Source organism: Chinchilla lanigera, unplaced genomic scaffold (assembly GCF_000276665.1).
Source record: "Chinchilla lanigera isolate Chin_1 unplaced genomic scaffold, ChiLan1.0 scaffold00044, whole genome shotgun sequence".
NCBI lineage: Eukaryota > Metazoa > Chordata > Mammalia > Rodentia > Chinchillidae > Chinchilla > Chinchilla lanigera.
Window position 1 is genome coordinate 17,613,855 of NW_004955445.1, and position 19,961 is coordinate 17,633,815.

Here is a 19,961-nt window from a genome sequence, read left to right on the forward strand (position 1 = left end):
GCTGCCTGGGCGCAAGGCGCGGGGGGCTGGGGGAGCCTTGGGCAAAGGATTTTAACACTCATATTTCCATAGAAGATATACAAATGTTTAAGAAACATATATTTCATGTTATTGGACATGAAGGAAATACAAAAAAGGCTTCAAACAAAAACCTGCACAAAAAATGTCTATAGCAGCACCGTTCCAAAGAGCCAAAAGGTAAAAACTGTACAAACATCCATCAATTGATGAGTGAATAAACAAAATATGGTATGTCTATACAACAAGCTACTATTTAGCCATAAAAGGAATAGAATAGTGATATATGCTGCTATAAAAAGATGACATTGAAAACATATACTGATCACAAGAAGTCAAACACAAAAGGACACATATTTTATGATTACATGTATGTGACTGTGTAGAAGAAGCAAATCCATAGATTAGTGATCCACCTATAGGTTAGTAATTGTCAGAAGATGGAAGAGGATTTAGAAGGATAGGAAGAGAGGAAGGAAGGGACAAGAAAAAAAGAATAGAAGGAAAAATGGAAACAAAGCTTTTATAAATAAAGAGGAGAAGAAGGGTTGAAGGGAGGGGAGGGGAATGGGGTAAAAACAACATGATATATCATGTACAGGTACAAATTCCCTATGATGAATGTTATCATTGTGTATATCTAAAATACATAAATAAAAAAATTTTACAAACAAAAAACCTGATAATAGAGACTAATATTTTGAGGTGTCAGAACGTTCTGGAAGTCAATAGTGGACCGGTTGCAAAATGTTGTGAGTATACTAAATGCCACTGGATTATGCACTTAAAAATGTTTCAAATGATAAATTTAATGACATACATTTCACCGCAAAGAAAAGCTCACAATCAAAAGATTATCCCACTTCGTGGTATGACTGTAAAACTTTTGATTCTAGTGCAAACCCTCCAGACAGTTCTAAGAGAATATCAGCAGAAGGAGCAGTAATAAGATATTGTCCTCAGGGGCCTGCCGGCAGATGCTGGAGTCAGGGTGCTCAGTTCAGGTTCAAGTTCGGTCACTCCCGGGGAACCCCGACCACAGCGCCTTGTGCACTGGAACACTACTTCTCCGTGTCTCCTTTCTGTTTAGGTTGAGACCATGTGATAACGTTTTGACCATGTGATAACATTTTGACCAATGAGAATGTGACCAAAAGTCTGGGGAGAAGGAGCGCAGTTCTCCACACTATAGTGAGCACGGCAGGACCTAAGAACTTTGACAGGACAGTTACCAGACAGGGACACTTGTGATCCTGAAGTTGCCATTCATGTAGAGCCATCGGTGAGAGAGAGACGTCTGAGCCACATCAGAGGGAGACATGCGTGAGAGAGGAACCTTTCGCCTTCTCAAATCACTGACAGTGGGAGTTTTGTGACCACAGCATAAATGATCCTGTTCTGATGAAATACATTAGCTGTGTAACTTTGAGGAAACTATTTAACCTTTCAGCCAGTTTCATCAGCTTCGTTCCCCTACTGAGCACCTAGCTCATAGAGTTATTAAGAAGATTAAATAAGATAATCCCTACAACATGCTGCATGCAGCACCAGGCATCTGCTAAATGTTCAATAAAGTGTAACCATGCAGCTGCTTTTGCTTTTATAAGCAGACAAATTAGCTGCGGTCTCACTGTCTTAGCACGGCCACCATTGTTTTGTTGTCAGTATTTCTCATACTTTCCTAGGCCTACTTTTACATGAACATAACAACTTATATTCCTTCCCTGGTATTTGATTATAAACATTTTCTCACATTACTGCTTGGCCCTTTGAGCATTATCATTTATGGTAAACATTCAGTGGGGAAGGACTGAGGAGTATCCCATGCTTCCTACAATTTCTAGCAGCCTTTTCTTAGTCTGTTGATTTATTTATTACTAGTCATCACACTCTTCCTGCAAAGTAAGAGCCCCTTCCAAAATTTACCAGGTATTCTCTAGCAGTTAAAAAAAAAAAAAAACAAAAAAAAAAACAAAAACGAGTGTCATTTGCTCCTAGTCTAATGCCAAGTTGTTCTAAGATATAAATGTTCTCTACGAACTGGCCCGTCCCTCTAGAAGTCTGCATGATACGTTTCCATCAGATGAGTTCCTTTGCTTGCCGTACAACTTGAGCTCTTTCAAGTCCCAGCTATTCCATGTGGACCAGTCATATTTATATAAGCAGTCTTCCTGGTATCTGTGATGGTTTGATTCCAGAAACTCCTTCCCATGGATATAAAAATCCACAGATGTGCAAATCCCTGGTACAAAGTGGCATATATTTGCAGATAACCTGTATACATCCTCCTGTCAAGTTGACACATAAAATTAATCATTACAGTCATTAAGACTGATTTCATATGACCTGATAATCTGTTTCCCCCTAGGAGGTTCTGAGATACAAACAAGTTACATTAAGAACTTCAGAATCACAGATGACCTTGTGGGAACTCATTCACCTTCGCCTTCTGGCTTGCACTTTGGTCTCCATGTAGATTGGATGACCATAGCTTTACCTGCCCCTTCTGGCTTGCGTTTGGTCCCCATGTTGCTTCGATGATCATAGCAGGTACCTCTATTGGAGTTCTCACCCCGCATCTTTCAAAGGATATGTAAGATGATGAAGTCCTTCAGTGCTTTGTTCCCACAAGTAGCAGTTCTTCTGGTGCCACAAAAGTCAAGTCCTAAAGCCCTGAAAAAGATACCATTCCTGTGAGGCACAAGTTGCATCGCTCAGTGTTTCCTTGTAAGCACAGGGTAAGAAAGAAATATTACTCTGTGCAAAATCAACTGATTTCTCTAGGAACAAATCCAGTTCTATCAAGACATTCTTTGGTGTGGACTGGAGTCTGGACTAGTAGAGTATGCATCTCAAGTACAAAATTTTAAAAGACACCAGAAAAAAATTTGGCAACCAAAATAAATAATACTTAGTGCAATATTTTGTAAAATCAGAATTAATACTAAACTTCAAAACATGTTAGTTTTTTTAATTTTTAAAATAAAAAAATGTTCATGAAAGATTCGTGGACTAATAGACTCAGATCAGAGTTCTGTGCAGAAGAGTATCAAGAGAATCAATTGCTGTGAATAATAGAGCAGATGGGTTGTAAATTTTGAATAATTATAAAGGAGGAGAGATGGATTAGAAATGCAAGTATTAGCCATCTAAACAAAAGGATGCTGCGAACTAGAGAGGATAAATAGCCAAAGTTCACATTGTCATAGTGATCAAAGAACACTTTAGAAAAAGAATATTGTAAAATTGAATTGCAATCATTTATGTGATCTGCTATACATTCCTTGTACACCCCTGAGTCCCAGAGAGTTCCAAGCTGGTTTTACAAATCTCCATTGTACATTTAGCTATTACTAAAGATATGGGTGTTGTGGTAGTAAAACAATGGCTCCCCAAAAATATCCAAAAATGTCTTCAGAATTGTGACTATCTAAGATTTGTGGCATGGTAAAAATAAGATTTCAAGTCGAATTAAAATTGCTAGTAACTTACCTTTAGGGATATTATTCTGGATTATCTGATGACACAGTGTAATCACAAGATTCCTAAATGGGGGTGGGAAGCCCAAAAAATCAGAACTTAGGATGACATGATGAGAAACACAACTGGCCCTTCACTGCTGGACTTGGGGATGGAAGAGAGCTCTGAGCCAGGGAATTTCAGCAGCCTCTAAAGCTAGAAAGGACAGAAAAAAAATTTAATTCTCCCCTTAAATAACTGGAGTCTTCAGAAGAGATGCAGTCCTGCCAACACCTTGATTTTAGCCCCCATTTCAGATTTCTGACTTCCAGAACTAGGTGATAATAAATTCGCCTTGTTTTAAGCAGCCAAGTGTGTGATAAACACACACATGACAGTGACAAGTGGAAACTAATACAAACTTTTGTGTCTAGAAGCAGGGAATTTCTACCATAAATCCTTAAATATGTGGCAGTATCTCTTGCAAGACAAGCTCACAGAGTTTGGGGGAAAAAATGGCAGAACAAATTTTAGTTTGAGAAAATTGAGGATCCACAGTTAGAGCTGGTGAGGAGTAAGTTACACTCTTTTCTCACATTATCTAGGAAAGGCCTTTTTCAAGAGATGAGGTCTTCAAAATGGCTGCTACACTGCGGCAGAGAGGCCATATTCTCTGATTTCAGAGTTGGCTGCTTCCATACAAAGCAAGACAATTTCAACTGTTCACCCATTGTCCATGCTCCAAAGGCATTGTGTAGCCTGCCTCAGTGACAATAAGAAAAGAGTTAACCCTCTTTATCACTTATTCAAGTGTTCTCCCTTGTCTCTGTGGGGCAGAAATCAATGAAGGCTGTTTTCATCCAAGTAAAAATAAATCTTAATCACCTTTGTAAAGAAGGAAAAGAGGAGCAAGTAGCGTTCTAAAAATGGACTCTCCTATTTAACAACTGTTAAGTGCTATTTCTTGAACGATACCAAAGATGACATCACATTCAGGTTATAAGGTGGGCATCATCAGCTGCTGATTAGGGAGCAAATGAAGGGGGAAAGAATAGTAAATGAAGATATATAAATAGATTCTTTTTTTTTTTTTGGTTGGGAGAACTCTCTAAACATGTAAGGCAAATAAGAATAAGTAAGCAGGCAATACATTTCTAATATGGAGGTATCAGAGAGGATATTCAGGCATGCTCACACTCCTCCATCATCACATCCTAGGTGGGATGGACTCTGTTACTGATGCATGGGGCCATGTAAAACCATTAAAGTGCCCAGCCCACACTCTTTCTGCCTCCTACTTTCCCACCTCCTATAACTTACCTTAAGCCTTTATACTATGACTTCCAACTTCCTCCCTCTTTGCTATCAAAAATCTCTATTTGAGGGCCCACAGTGACTGCACTTTCTGTGGTAGATTGTATTGTCATTGAGATGTGTGGTGGCTTGATAACTGGTGGCCAACTTGTAATACCCAGCTGAACTTAATCAGCATGGTGCTGGGTGTGGGAGGCCCACCTGGGGATTGTTGCCAGCAGCATAAAAGGGAGAACTGGAGAGGAAGGAGAGAGGCTGTTGGATGCTGTTAGAAGCTGTAAGGTGCTGTTTGTTCTCTTGGAGGAGTTTGTCATTCTGGCTTTCCTGATGAATTTGGCTGTTCTCATCATCCAAGGAGCTTGGAACTGTGTTGTCAACAAGAACGGCTTCAGTTCACTTTGGGGGAGCTCTGGTCCTCATGTTGAGCATCACTTCCTGGCCCCAGAGGGAAAGATGGTGCACTGCTCAGTCCCCTGGAGAAGTTTGTCACGTTGGCTTTCCTGATGGGAACTCAGATTTCCTCATTGTCAGAGTTGCCCGAGAACTCACTATTGCTGAGGATGGCTGTGGAACTTTTCAGGGGAGCTCTGGTTCTTACTTTGAGCATCACTTCCTGGCTCCAGTTCATATCCCTCAGCCTGCTAGCACAGGTCCTTCATCCCTCTGGCACAGAGTTTCTAGCTTCCATCACTGACACTTGGGCCTTGCCAGCGCAGATCCATGAAACAAGCCTGCATGAGACACTGTCATGGGCTCTAGACCTCCAGCTCGACTCATGGGAAGCATTGTTATAGGCTCTAGGTCTTCAGATGAACTCATGTGGGACATTACTGTGGGATCCAGGCCCTCAGCTAGATTCTTTGGTCTTTAGTGTGTGGACAGATTTCCTGCACTCTTTGTATATGATTCTTTGAGTGATTATTATAAAATAATATTATAAAATGCGTGCCCTACATTATATTATTCTCTTTGCAAAAACCCCAAACTACAAAAGGATGATACTTATAAAGGGATAATATTCCCATTCCATTGACTTTGGGCTTGGCAATAGTCTTAGTTTCCTCATCACTAAAATACAATCTTTAACATCTGCAATTTAAAGGAAGAATGGTTTGTTTTGTCCATATTTTCAGTCCACGCTCACCTCGCTCCAGATGGCAGAAATGCACAATGAAGACAAAAGTGTTCAACCCACAGCAGCCAGAGGGCAGAGAAAGTGAAGGGAGGACCAGGGAATAAGAATACATCGCCCTTCCAGGTCACACCTCCAAGTGCTCCACCTTCCAGGTCACACCTCCAGGCCCCACCTTCTAACCGCACACTCATTGGTGGATGAGTTACTGATGAGTATGGCACCACTGTGACCCAATCACCTTCCAGAATTTGGCGGGTCATTTTAGATCTAAATCATAACAGCTGCATGCCATACTTGGACCAAAAGCAAATGAAGAAATGTGACATGCACCATGGTTTTGCACAGTCATTTAATCTCTTTGAGTTATAATTTGAAAAGTGAAGATAATAAAAGTACCCTGGAATGGTAATTGTGGGGATTAGATGAAATAATACAAGGTAAGTATTAATGGACCACTTTCCAGGTATCAGAATGACCTAACTTGCTTTTTCAAACTCATAAGAAATACCACAAAAGTATTTTAAAGGACTCAAGGATATACAATTCTGCTCAGAAATGCTATTCAAATCTTTCTTGAGTAGAAGTGGAGGAAAACTTCATAATTTTGAATGGAGGCTGAAGTTAAGAGTTCACCAGGTGCTGGAGCTAGAATCACACACTGTTGCTGAGAAGTTCAAATCCCTCAGAAGAATGGGAGCTGGCCATTTTTCATGCATGGTAGGGAGACAAAGACAATCTCCATACTGTTTCCCCTCTGTAAAAATCTCCATCATTTACCCAGAAGTTGAAGGTACATTGGGGTTATAGATCCAAGATAGAAGAAAATAGACACATGAATACCCAGGAATGATGTACATGGCTATTCTATATCAGGGAGGGATTGTCCGGCCCCTTATGGAGCAAAAGCACTAAATTGCTAACATAAAACCACACCCTGAGTGATAGACAGATGATGCCAGGCTGAGATACCCATGGCCCCCTTGGTGAGAAAAGTAGAGCAGGAGTTCATAATCCAGATGGGCACTCCCTCGAACAAAAACTACAAATCAAATTAGAGAAGTCAACACTTTATCTGGATTCAATAAAAGAATAATAGCAAATCTATATCTGAGGAAGTTGCCAAATATCCCAAGACGCTTAAAGATCTATGAAATTTAAAAATAAACATAAGCTGCAATAACTTCCATAAAACAAGAGGAGACTGAGAACATAGGGAGTTACAAATCAGTAGGAGTTAGGAAAAGAGAGAGAATCGATTAGGAATATAATATATATACATATATACTTATGTTACATATATGAAATCTATTACAAAGAATTGGCCTAGACAATTATAAGGTGTCTCCAAATAAGTCCAAATTCCATAAGGCAGACCCTCAGAAATGGCAAGTTAGAATTTCTTGGCATGGATAAAAGCTGCTCCCCACTAACGAATTTTTCTTAAGACTATGAACTCTAAGACTATGAGCCTCAATTCTGCTCTATACAAACTTTTCACCTGGATAAGTTTAATCTAGTTTATCTAAAAAGACCTCCATTAGGTATGATAGACACTGTGAAATGATAGGAAACCACTGAAGAGTAAAGGGCTTCTGGGATGTGAGAAAAGAGAAGGGAACGAAGGAGAAATTTTGTATGTATGTATATACAGGATAGATAACATGGTTGTTCTTCTGCCTTCTATTTCTATGCTGAAAGAAACTGTCAATGAGTCTTTGGTTGACCAGTATTGCATGTTTATATCTGTTTTCATGAGAAGCCACTTTGAAGATATCAATATGTAATACAACCACCATTGTTAATTCCCTACCACTTTGTTTGTAACTCTGTATTGTCTGTATTGTGCTTGTGATATGTTGTAAAATGTTGTATGTCTGTTAATGTTTCCCTCCTTTTATCTTTAAAATAAAAAAAATAAAAATAAAAAAAAATAAAAAATAAAAAGACCTCCATTATCTCAAGTCAACTGATTATGGATTTTAATCACACCTGAAAAATACCTTCACAGCAACAGAGACTTGGTTGTTTCATTAAATGATTGTAATTTAGCCTAATTGGAACATCACGAAGATCATCACAAAACTGTTTTCATTATATGCCATAGTCCTCTTTCCTCTTTTCTTATCTTAGCTGGGTAGCTCAAGGCCTCTGATGAGATTGCAGGATTCATTCCTCCTCCATTTCTTTAGGTGTAGGATGTCTCCCAGATTATCCCCATGACCATCTTCCCTCTGCTGTCCATACTATATCCACTCTCGATCACCTTCTACCACACTTTATCAATTTTAGCAGCTTTCTACATAGCATTCCTCATCAGCTGTGAGGTCCCTTTTGAGCTCTGGGTGTGTATTTTTAGCTTCTTGACAGAGATCTAGAGAAAGCTATCTAATTCCTTTGGGGCTCAAGTTTCCTATTCTATAAAATTGGATTGTAAAGATTAGAAGAGAAAAGGTAATATTTTTAAAGGATTCTCATTACACCTGGTACATAGTCAATGTCCAGTAAGTGTGAATTAACTTAAAATTACTAATCTTCTAAAAACAAAATAAAAACTACTAAAGAAGACAATTCATAGACAGATGGGCCAAAATCTATAGAACATTGAGGATATCCTGGTGTAGCATTAAACTAAAGGTCCCTAATTTCACAAGAAGCTCCACTGGCTGGGACCACTCTGTAAGTGATTTGGCTGACACAACATGGTCCATTGAGGACTGCATAATGTAAAAGCAGAATTAGACTACTTGAATATATTTTTCAAGGAAAATAACACATAAAATTTGTGATATTCCTTTTGTCTGACAACTTAGACAAATTACTAAGATACCAGTTAACTGGTCTTGGACTGCAAACAAAAAAAGTAAATTATAAATCTCTGGACAAAACAAACACAAATAGGGGCTGGGGATTTAGCTCAGCGGCAAAGCGCCTGCCTGGCAAGCGCAAGGTTGTGAGTTCGATTCCCGGTACCGGAGAAAAACCAAAAAAAAAAAAAAAAAAAAACCAAAAAAAAACAAACACAAATAAATACGCAATTTTTTAAAAAAATTCAAGTTTAAAAGAAACTTCAATGAAGAAAACATGTACCCTCTTTTCTGTTCTAGACTCCATTTGCAAAAGCTCTTATGAGACCATAAAGGAGTCTCCAGTGCAAAGTATCTTACATCACAATAGCTTAACACTCGCCCTCTTGAGAAGCTGTTTCACCCACTGACTCCTTATCTCTCAATATCCTGAGACCATTTTCCAAGATTCCATAAGCTCCTATCCTGTCTTCCAAGATTTGGGGAACTTAACATAGTTTTGCCACTTTTTACCTTATACAAATCATATACTGCTATATCACAAACTGCCTTAAAACTTTTCCGTTTAAGACGCAAAAATATTTATCATTTCACAGTTCCTATATGTTAGGAGTTTGGAGGCATCTTAGCTGGGTAGCTCAAGCCCTGTGATGAGATTGCAGCGAAGATACTGGCCACAGCCAAAGAGCAGCCAATTCCAAAGTAGCTCACTACATGACTAGAATATTCTGCTGGCTTTGACTTTTCTAGATCCTTGCCTCTAGAGAGACCCATCTATGTGTCCTCATGATGACAGGTGGCTTCCCTCAGAGCCAATAATTCAGAAGAAAAATGGTACCTCTAATGTCTTTCAGACCTTGCCTCAAAAGTCACAATCTATCATTTCTGAATTACCTATTTCTTAATGGACAGAGCTATTTAATTTGAAATAATATTACCCTACAAATCTCCTTCCACAAGGAGATAACACAATGAATATTACCAGGTAAAAATCACAAGGAACCATTCACTGCTGGGTCCCACAGTTCACCCTCTGACCCCCCATGATTTATGTTCCTCCCACACATAAAATATGTTCTCCCCTTCCAAAACTCCCTAAAAGGTTTCATCTCACTACAGTATCAGCTGGAAATCTAGGACATCGTCATAACATGCAGGTGCATATGAGGCTCTTCTGGCCTAATTACTCAAATAAAAGTCTTCTCCACACACAGACCTGTGAACTAAGGAGACAAAGACATATGTTAAACCTGAGTCCCCAAATCCAGAGCATATGTTTCCAAGTCCTTGATTAGAATCAAGGCTTGAGAAAGATACTTCATAGCTCTTGGTCATCTTAGTATTCTTCCTTTACTCTAAGTGTGTAGCCCACATTTGCGACTGCATAATTTTCTCTACCTCTGTAGAAGTTCAGAAGTCACAGGCCTGTTTTCACTTTGCTCTATCTCTCTTCCTTTCATTCCCAACTGGTAGTGTTTCTGATGATACATTTCTGTCAAAACCATGGGATTCTCTTGTTAAACTAATTAGGGCTCACTCCATTCAACAAAAGGCATATTTATGAATCCACTCAAAATTGTCTGTCTTGGACTTCTGTCTGTCTTGGACTTCTGCTGAGATTGTTAAGGGATAACATCGTTAAGCTCCTTATCAGCATTTTTTATTAAATGTGTATCTGAGGCAGTCCTGGAGAGCTTCCTGGGGTTGTTACAAAGGATTTTATACTGGACCCTGAGCTCCATCTTCATGTTTTCCTGGAAGTATCTCACATGTTATCTTTACCTAGGATGTGTTCTTTACTTTTAGCACTATCTGAAGAAGCTGGAAAGTTTCAAAACAAGCCAATCCTAGCTCCCTCTTATTTAAGGGTCCTTCTTTTAGCTTATCTCATCTCATATTTTAATGAAAGGCACTAGAAGAAATCAGGTGGACCCTACAACACTCTGCCCAAAAATTTCTTTGGCTAGAACATTAAGTTCATTGATTGTATTTTCCACTTTTCGCATTACTGTGGGTAACAATGCCACTAAACCCCATGCCACTGCATAACAAGAATCCCTCTTTGTTCAGCTCTCAGTAACATCTCCTCTTTGTGTGTGTGTGTATGCATGTGTGTGTGTGTGTGTGTGTGTGTGTGTGTGTATTACTGCAGACTGAACCCAGTACCTTTGCACTGGCCATACTTCAGCTCTTTTTATTTTTCATTTTGAGACAGGGCAAGTCACTAATTTTGCCCATGCTTGGCTAGAACTTGTGACCTGCCTGCTTTTGTCTTAACAACATCCTCCTCTAAAGCCATCAGGGTTTCTATGGACAGTCTGCTCAAAGCACTTTAGGTTTTCACTAACAGACTCTTCAGACTCTTTCCGTCTTTTGCCAACAATCATTTGAAAAGCCATTAGCACAAGTGAGTTACCAAGTACCAACTTTCAAACACCAGAATCTGTCTTAGTCAGCTATTGCCACATAACAAATTAGCCCAAATGTAATTTAAAATTACCCATAAACATTCATTATTCCAGAAATCCAGGCCCACAGTGGTTCTAGCTTAGGGTCTCATGGATGATAGCCAAAATGTTGGCCGTGGCTGCACTCAACTAATGGTTGACTATGTCAGGAAGATCTGGTTCCAGATGTCTCAGTCATCTGTCACATTTGTGCTGGCTGGTAGCCAGCAGAATACCTTATCGCCTGGCCACGTAGACTTCCCTGTAGGGCTGTTCAATGTCCTCACAATATGGCAGCTGTCTTCCCCTGAGTGCATGATCCAAGAGAGGAAGATGGAATTCATGATGTCTCTTTTGGTCTAATCTCAAAAGTCATATTCTGTCACTTTCACAGTACACCACCAAATACACAGATAAGCCCGGGTTTAAATATCCATATTGTGCAGCTATCAGAATGTGAATACTAGGAAGCAATAATCATGAGGGCCATTGTGGAGTCCAGCTACCATATACAAGGATACCAAGACTTTAATTTTGATTCCAGGGCCCTCTTTGTCTAGCACCTTGCCTAACTTACTGGACAGACAATGGAAGAGTCAGTATAGTGCCTGGCACTTGGCAGCTGCTTAATCAATATCAATCATCTGAGTGAAAAAATGAGTCTGTATGCCCCTAAGTGTCAGTCATTATAATGAGCTTGGATTAACTTATTGGCTTTTCCATCACTTTGTTTCCAACTTCCTTGTTTTTAAGTACAAAGTAAATGTACCTGAGATTGTTCTAAACAATTCACTATGTTTAGAGATTCCTGAGCCATCTGTGCCTGTAGTCATGTATCTCACCCTGGAAAGGTAACAGATCTGCTATTTAAGGCAGGCCAGGTCCAACATAAGAGTGGTTGTCTTTCAATCTCCCATCTCAGACTCCCAAGAGGTCTCAGGTATAAGCCCTGTATAAAGAAGACAGAGAACTATGTGGAGAAAAGAACAAATAGAAGGAGAAAAGAAGAGAAGAGAAAAGAAAAGAATAGTAGTTGTACTGGAAATGCCTAGCAGGAAGCAAGTATTCCCTAGGAATTGAGGGCCTAATGCACCCACCACTGCTCAGAGAATGAGCATGAGGCTGAATCTTTTGATTTTGTAAGCTCAAGGAAATTGGCAGTGCCCAGCAAAACCCAGAAGAGACTGCAGTAACTAGCTTGCCTATAAGCATACACAGGACACCTCCAAGGAGTATCCAGAAATGCCCAAGGGGAAGAGAACAGATTTACAGAGGCATCAACACATAGGACCAATGTACCAGGTGCTTTTAGTTTCTTGCTGCACTATTTTGCTGCAATCTCAAATGTCATCTGTGGCATCAGTAGACGGTTTCCACACCTGCCAATAGATTGCTGCCCATTCACCCCTGTCTCTTTGCTTGAGAGCTTTCTCTGGCCACAGGAGCTGGCTCAGTTTGCATAGAGTGTTGAGGGTCAAGCTGGCAGAGCCAGGGAAATTGTGATCCTGGAAATAAATGTCAGTCAGTGAGACACTGGAACTGGAGGATAAACACCCAGCTTCCTCCATGTCTGCGGGACAGTTATAAGATGTGCTTCACAAGTTGTCAGAGAGTCAGAGTCTCGTTGTCCCACCACACTCTTTGTTAGATGCCCCCTTTTCCTGCTCTCACATCTGCACTCCTTCACTGTGCCTCTGGAGTATCTGCAAACATAAAAAAAGAAAAAGAAAAAAACTGCACCAAATCTTTGACTCAGGTCTACAAAGTTAAGGAGAGCAAAGTTAAGTCTATCCAGCCCATTCACCTAGAAACACAAAGACCCTAGGTCTTATCCAGGGCTTTCCCAGCACCTGTGTCTGGAGAAGTCACAGCCCAGCATCCTCAAAGGGAGCCTGCGCCCTTCTAATCAGCTACACTGGATGGGGCTGAGCCTGTAGCATTAGATGCATGGGTTCAAATCAAAACTCTATTCTATGAGCTGTGAGTCTTTGAGCAAGTTACGTTACCTCTCTGAACCTTGATCTCGTCACTAAGATAATAACAAGGGCCTCTGCTTCATAGGGTTAAAAGCTATTTACACACAAGCATTCATAAATGGCAGCTCGAGTTGTTATGTCTGTCTGCCCCCTAAAGCTCTAGATTAGAGGCTGAATCCAAGCAATCAAGCCTACTCTTAGCACCACTGAACAAGGGCCCATGACCCTAAGCCCTCACAGGAGCAGATGTCACTTTCCAGAACTGGTTATTTCATCTGTATAAAGCTCAACATCTAGTGTGGATGCTTTCCCCTAAAATGACCTGCTATCCCAGATGCCTTCATTCCTTGCTGTGGTCCCTCAGTAACAGGAGTCTCAAAAAGACTGAGGGGCCTGTGGCTCGGACCCTCAGCCCTCCTCCATCTGTCAGGCTTGTTCGAACTCCCAAAACAGCCTGCGGTGCTCCACCCCCGGGCAGCTGTGCGTGGAATTGGCCTCTTTCTGCCCCAGCACACAGCAGCCGGGCCATCTGCTCACACCAGGAGACAGAGAAGTTCATTTGAGGGGCAGCCTCTTCCATGCTCAGATTAATCCACTCATTGCAAGGACAATTATTGAGTACAAAGTACCAGACCCTGAACTACACAGTAGGACTGCAAGTTTTGTCCTAAAGAGGCTCACAGTTTGATGAGGGAAACATGAAAAACAAAGGAGGATGTGTTATAAGCCAGTGTGAGTAGTTGCAGAAGGAAGGTAAGCACTGAGACCTTTGGGGATGAGAGGAAAAAAGCACCAAAGCCAGCTTTGGGGGTCAAAGAAGAGAAGAATTTTTGGAGTAGATAATTCCTGAGTTGAAATTTGAAAGAAAAGGCAGAGTGAACAGGATCGCAAACAGAATGAAATGTGTGCTGAGCACAAAGCACAGAACGTACACGTGCGTGGAGGTGCTACAGACTGATTTTGGAGCAGTGTAGAACTCACTCGTTGTACCGTCTGTACAGCACCACTTCCATCCCCAAGCGTGTCACACTTATCCACACGAAGGAGCTGTGAGTTTCCAGAGGACTCCACCCCATCACTCAGAGTTCATTGAGCCCAAGCTTCCCCACCTGGAGATTTTAACTTGAGATCAAGTGATGGCTGAATCTGTCCAATGAAGAAAGAACTCAAGAATCACCACAAGTCAGGTTTTCAGAAGCGAGTGACCATAAAAGACAAAATTCTTCCCACCAAGAGATGGATCTGTGACCCCTCCTCTTGTACTTGGATAGGGTTTGTCATTCAAATGATGAGTTGAATGTCAGAAATGGCTTCCACATTTGTTAGAAAAGACCATGCAGCTTCAGCTAATTTTCTTGAGACACCAGACTTTGGAGTCCTGAGCCGCTGTGCAATAATTCTGACTGTTCTGAAATTGCTACACTAGAAAGACCAGGTGGAGATACATAGAACAGTAAAAAGAGATGTCAGTGGATCCCCAGCTTTCTCATCCTCCATCCTGGGTGCCACGTACATGAACAAGGAAGCCAACATCAGTGGAACCATAACCACATAAAATACTGAGGACGAATCAACTAGCAATGCCAAGATAACCATCTTAGTCACTTTCTCATCGCTGGGACTCAATTCCTGACACCAACAAATTAAAGCAGAGGTTTATTTTGGCTCACGTTGTGCAGAGGTTTCAGTCCACCAGCAGCTGGCTGCAGAGCAGAAGTGGCACTGGGGAGGAGCCTGCCTCAGATAAAACTTTCTCATGTCATGGTGACCAGGAAGCAGAGAGAGGAGGTAACTACATCCTTTCAGGTCATATTACCAGGAACCCCGCCTCCTCCAACCATACCCCAGCTCCCCACAGCCAGTTAGCTAGAGTGCCACCATGGTTTAATCACCTGGGAGAAGCCCTGCCTATGAGTGTATAAGGCTCTAGATATAAGCATCTAGAAATAAACATAACAGTGACACTCAGAACCATGGGTAATGATAATGACTGCTTTTCATGCAACTAACTTGGAGGTGGTTTTTGTGCAACAGTGAATTAATGAATTGGGTGTGGTGGTGCACATCTACAATACCAGCACTCAGGAGGCTGACACAGGAGGATTGCCATGAGTTTGATGCCAGCCTGGTCCACATAGTAAGTTTAAGGCCAGCTTGACCTACATAGTGAAACCTTTTCTCCGTCCCTTCCCTAAAAAGAGAACAATTAATTAATGGCATAGTAATGGGTTTTCTGTAGTGAGAGAGAATGAAGCTTACACGTGAATCAGGTGGAGAGATGGAGGTATTGTTTGAGTCCTTGGTCTAGTTGTTCCTGGAAATGCTTCAACCTAGTGCTCTCCCCTGCAACAATTTCCTTAGATTATGTGAGCCAAGGAGTGTTTCTTATTACCAATATTAGCTCACATGGAATTCTGTCACCTGCAAACAACTTGATACAGGTGATTTGAGATAAACCTAAAGATCTTAATGTGTTTGGGGCACACAATCTGGAGGATGAAAGTAGTAAAAAATTATCAAAAAGAGGTAAGACCAAGACAGATCATTGAGTAAATGTAGGATGCAGCGAAGAATTTTGTTTAATTTATATCATATCCATCTGTACAAATGATTTGGAAAGGCTACTGAAGGCTGGGCACTTTATTATAAGGACAGTGAAGAATCAATGAGCAATTTTCATCTAAAGAGTAGTAGACTCCGACATAGCATAAAGGTCAGCCCACAACTTTGGATGATAAGTTGGAAGATAATGACTCAGAAAGAAGTCCATTGATCCGATGCAGAGAAGCAATGATAAAGGCCTGAACCAAGGTGGGACAGTGGGGAGTACAAGGTGGTGTAGAGTGAGAAAGTATTGCTAGATAGAAGAAACAGAACTCACAGCAGTCTGTGGAACTGCAAAGGCAGTTGGGAAGAGACTAAGATGATTTCCAAGTTTGTGGTCTGAGAACCTGAAGGAGTAAGGGGCTTTTGCCACAATCAAAAAGAAGACTGAGTCAGGAGATGAAAATGACAGCTTGAGCTTGTGTGTGTGCAGAAACTGAAGTGTCTACGGAGGGTTTGGAGGAAATATCACAGGTAAATTTATGTATGCAATACATTTATTGAGTGCATATTATATGCCAGGCTCTGGCAGAGTGTGGGTGAGAAAATAAATATGGTACTTGCACTCATATATTACACAGTTCAAAAGCAAAGATGGGAATTCACTGAATACACAAAGACATGATTACAAACTTTTGAAAAATTCCATAAAGAAATAATTAGAAGCTATGATAGCACGTTGGTAGCTAAGGAAGCATGTTGGAGTCCAAAGATATACCAGTCATTGTGGTAGCATAAGAAACAACTCTAACAACTTAGCTAATAAAACAACTGTAATTGCCCATTATCCCTCAGAATTGAGTTTAGTCTAGAGTTCTAAAGATGAAGTGTGAAAACTTTATCTCTACTCCCTGATGCCTAGGGTCTCAGCTTAAAACCTAGGGGAGTGGAATTGTCTGAAAGTTGCTTCATTCATATTTTTTATTACCAACCCGAACTTTTAGCTGGAGCCTTAAAAAATCCTCTACAAGTGGTCCCTCTGTATGGTTGAGGTGAGCTGCCTCACAAAATGGTGGTGAGTACCATGGACAAGTGGGAGGAGAGAGAGGAGGGGGAGAGGGGGAGAGAGGAAAGGGGAGGGGAGAGAGGATGGTAAGGGGAGAGGGAGAGGGAGGGAAGGAGGGAGGGAAACTCCAGGCAGCTGCCGTGTTTCTTTTCATGAACTTGTCTTAGAAGTCACACAGCCTCCTTTCTGCCACATGCTATGATGAAAGAAGTTACAAATGTCTGCCCAAGTTCTAGATGAAGGAACACGAAGCTACTTCTTGATGAAGCAATGTCAGCACCACATTATAAAAATAGCATGGGGGATGGGTGATATGCCAGTGTGGCCATCTTTGGAAAATACAATCTGCTAGGGAAGAAGTCAGCAAAGAATACTTAAAGAAAGTGATATGTGATCTGAGATCTTAGCAATAAGCATGAGCTAACCGTGATAGCACGGAGAGGATAGGTTAGGGACAGTGTTCCCAGCACAAGTAACAGGACGTGCTCATGTATGGAAGAGCATGGTGCATTCAAAAAGCTGAAAGCCAGAGTGGCTGGAATGAGTTGAAAACATGAATGCGGAACTCAGCAATAAGGTCAGTGCCAGAAACGAAAATGTGGAAGCCGAGGATAGATGACACTGGAAGGTATCACAGGGGATACCTTCCTCTGGAGCTGGAGGAAATCTCATAGATACTTCTGTTTTCTTGGATTTAATGCCAACTTCCTGAGGTTAAATACAATGAAGTTCAGCACGTATCTTCACTCTCTCAACAAGAGATGGATACCTTACCTCACTACCTCTAACTGTGTAGCTGTAATAACCAGCTCCAAGATGGCCCCAAGGATTTTTGACTCCTGGTATTATATCTTACTGACTCCTGTGACTAAGAAAACACTACTGAAGGAACAGTGGATGACTTCTATAGTAGGCCTTTAAAGGCATTTCCACTTCTTTTTTGGATTGATTAGGCTGGGAAGAATCTCTATGAAGCCATGAGGTCTCAAGCAGCCCTCTGGAGACAGTCACATGGAAGAGGAACTGAGGCGTCCTGCCAACAACCAGCACCAACTTGCCAGCCATGCGCATGCGCCATCTTGGAAGTGAACCTTGAGCTTCTGGCAAACCGTCTAATGATTTCAGCTTCGAGTTCTCAAGCTAAGACCTCAAATATCTTGTAGCCTCTCTTGTTCCCTCTTTGAATAAATGAGCAACAAAATTCACATAATAAGGTAAATAATTATCATTGTTCCGAGTCATTGAAGTGCTGCAGTGATTTGTTAACCCTGATCCCTGATTATCCCACCTTTTATCATATTGCCCTTGAATATAACTGGTTCCAGGAGACAATCTGAGCTAGAAGAGATCACTCATTCAAAATTTTCGCCTTCATGTGTTAAAAAAATCATCTCCATTTGCACACTTCTAGTAACACAGAATTCATTAGTTCCCAATCTGATCCCTCGGAGATGGTGAATGCCCTAGCATTCCACTGAATGGATGGATACCAGACTCTCTGTAACTTAGAATCACAAAAAAATCCTTCCACTAGGTCTGGTTCCTTCTTTCCCTGGAGCTGTCCCTGAGCCAGTGCTGAAACCAGACCGCCCGGCCACCCCTCCCCAACCAAAAGATCAAGTTACAATTCCAAAAGGCACGCTTGACTGGGACACGTCAGCAAGAAAGTTCCATTTCCCTGTATCTCTAAATGGAAAACGCCTCCTTGTCAGTTTGGAGCAATTAGCTCTGGGAGATGATGACGGAGCAGTGAGAGTTGCTGCGAGGGGCAGAGAGGTGGCGGAAGCCCCGAGTCAGGCAGACATGCCACAGATGGCACGACGGGATAACGCCTTTCACGTTTCAGAAATCACATTGTCAACAGTGTTTCCAGACTCAGAAATTAGCTGAAGTCATCAGGAGTGCCTGGCAGCAAGCAGCAGGCATCGTGGTGGGGGCCCCTCATTTGATGTTATGCACTGGTGCAAAGAGGAATTGGCAAGATTCACAGACAAGGATGGTGAGGCTTCTGTCCCCTGAGGCCGCAGGAAGGGCAAGCCTGGGGCATACTGAGGCACTTGCTTTAGTCAACATTCACAGCCTCAGTCTTCTATCTCCTGTCCCAATAGTAGGGGATTAGGTTCAAGCCTCCAAAAGTGACCTCCTCTTTCTGCTCTATGCCTTAGGGATTGTCATCTTTAGAGGGTTACAGAAGGCAAAAGTGACACATTTAATCACCTAGGTCTTAAATAAGAATTATACTTTTCAAAATCTTTCTAAAGTAAAAATAATAATAACAATCTTTGCTAAAGGCACATCCCTGTCCGGGTCAGTCTCTATCAACTATCTGACCTCTCCATTGCAGGGACCTGCCTCTGGCACCTTCCACCCTTAGAAAGGAGGCACCAGGGATTCAGGATAACACATACATGCAAAGAATATTCTTGGAAAAATGCATTATTATCCTTTCTACTGAAGCATCCTGTTATATTTGCTTTGGAGAGAATCAAGGCTACCTCCTTAATTTCAGAGTCCCATTTACTAGGGTACAGAAAGGGATAAAAGGAATTTAAAGGCCAAAAGCTAAACTTTACCATGTGCCTGTGCATAATATTAGAAAAAAAATGCTTGTAGATAGTAACAGGTGGGAAAGGAGGGCAGAAAGATTCTCTAGTAGTTATGGTTTCACAGATCACTGGGACTCAACTGGAAGCTTCCAATGAATCTATCCATCCCTCAGTGACTTCATGCTCCAGAATACGTCTGAGGCCCTTGCCTCCCTCTCAGGGATCTGGGAAATTTGGGGAGCCCTCTGCCATTGTGAAATACACAGCAGGTGGTAGACAGCACTGAACAAAATGAAGAAACCCCAAGAAGTGGACTGTGAGTGAATAGGGAAGCTGAAGATGTTACCTGAGAAAGGCATGTGATCTGCCTGAGGTCTCTATGAAGATCAATTAGCTGAGACCCACCACCGAGCCAGCTCCTGGCACTGACAAAATGTGAAAGGGCCAGAGTGCAGGAGAAGAGAGCTCTTCTTCTTGGGTCTTGTGATGTTATGCACCTGGAAGAGAAAGACTTTTATCCTCAGCCAATGGTGGGCTACAAGAGGCAGTGTGCTATAGTGCGGGTCTTGAGTATCCCCCAAAGGCTCACATATTAAAGTGTTGGTTCCAGGCTATGTCAACTGGAGGTGGTGAATTCTTTAAGAACTGTGGT

The 19,961-nt window shown here is 41.5% G+C and overlaps 1 long non-coding RNA gene across 1 annotated transcript; it reads right to left on the bottom strand.

The window, feature by feature from the left end:
* Positions 1 to 903: 903 nt before the first annotated feature.
* On the bottom strand, positions 904 to 6,044 carry LOC102007380. Its single transcript, XR_262349.1, has 3 exons — positions 5,936 to 6,044; positions 3,511 to 3,693; positions 904 to 2,691 (listed from the first exon to the last, which is right to left on the bottom strand). It is a non-coding gene; the product is annotated as an uncharacterized LOC102007380 (long non-coding RNA).
* Between the last annotated feature and the right edge of the window lie 13,917 nt (positions 6,045 to 19,961).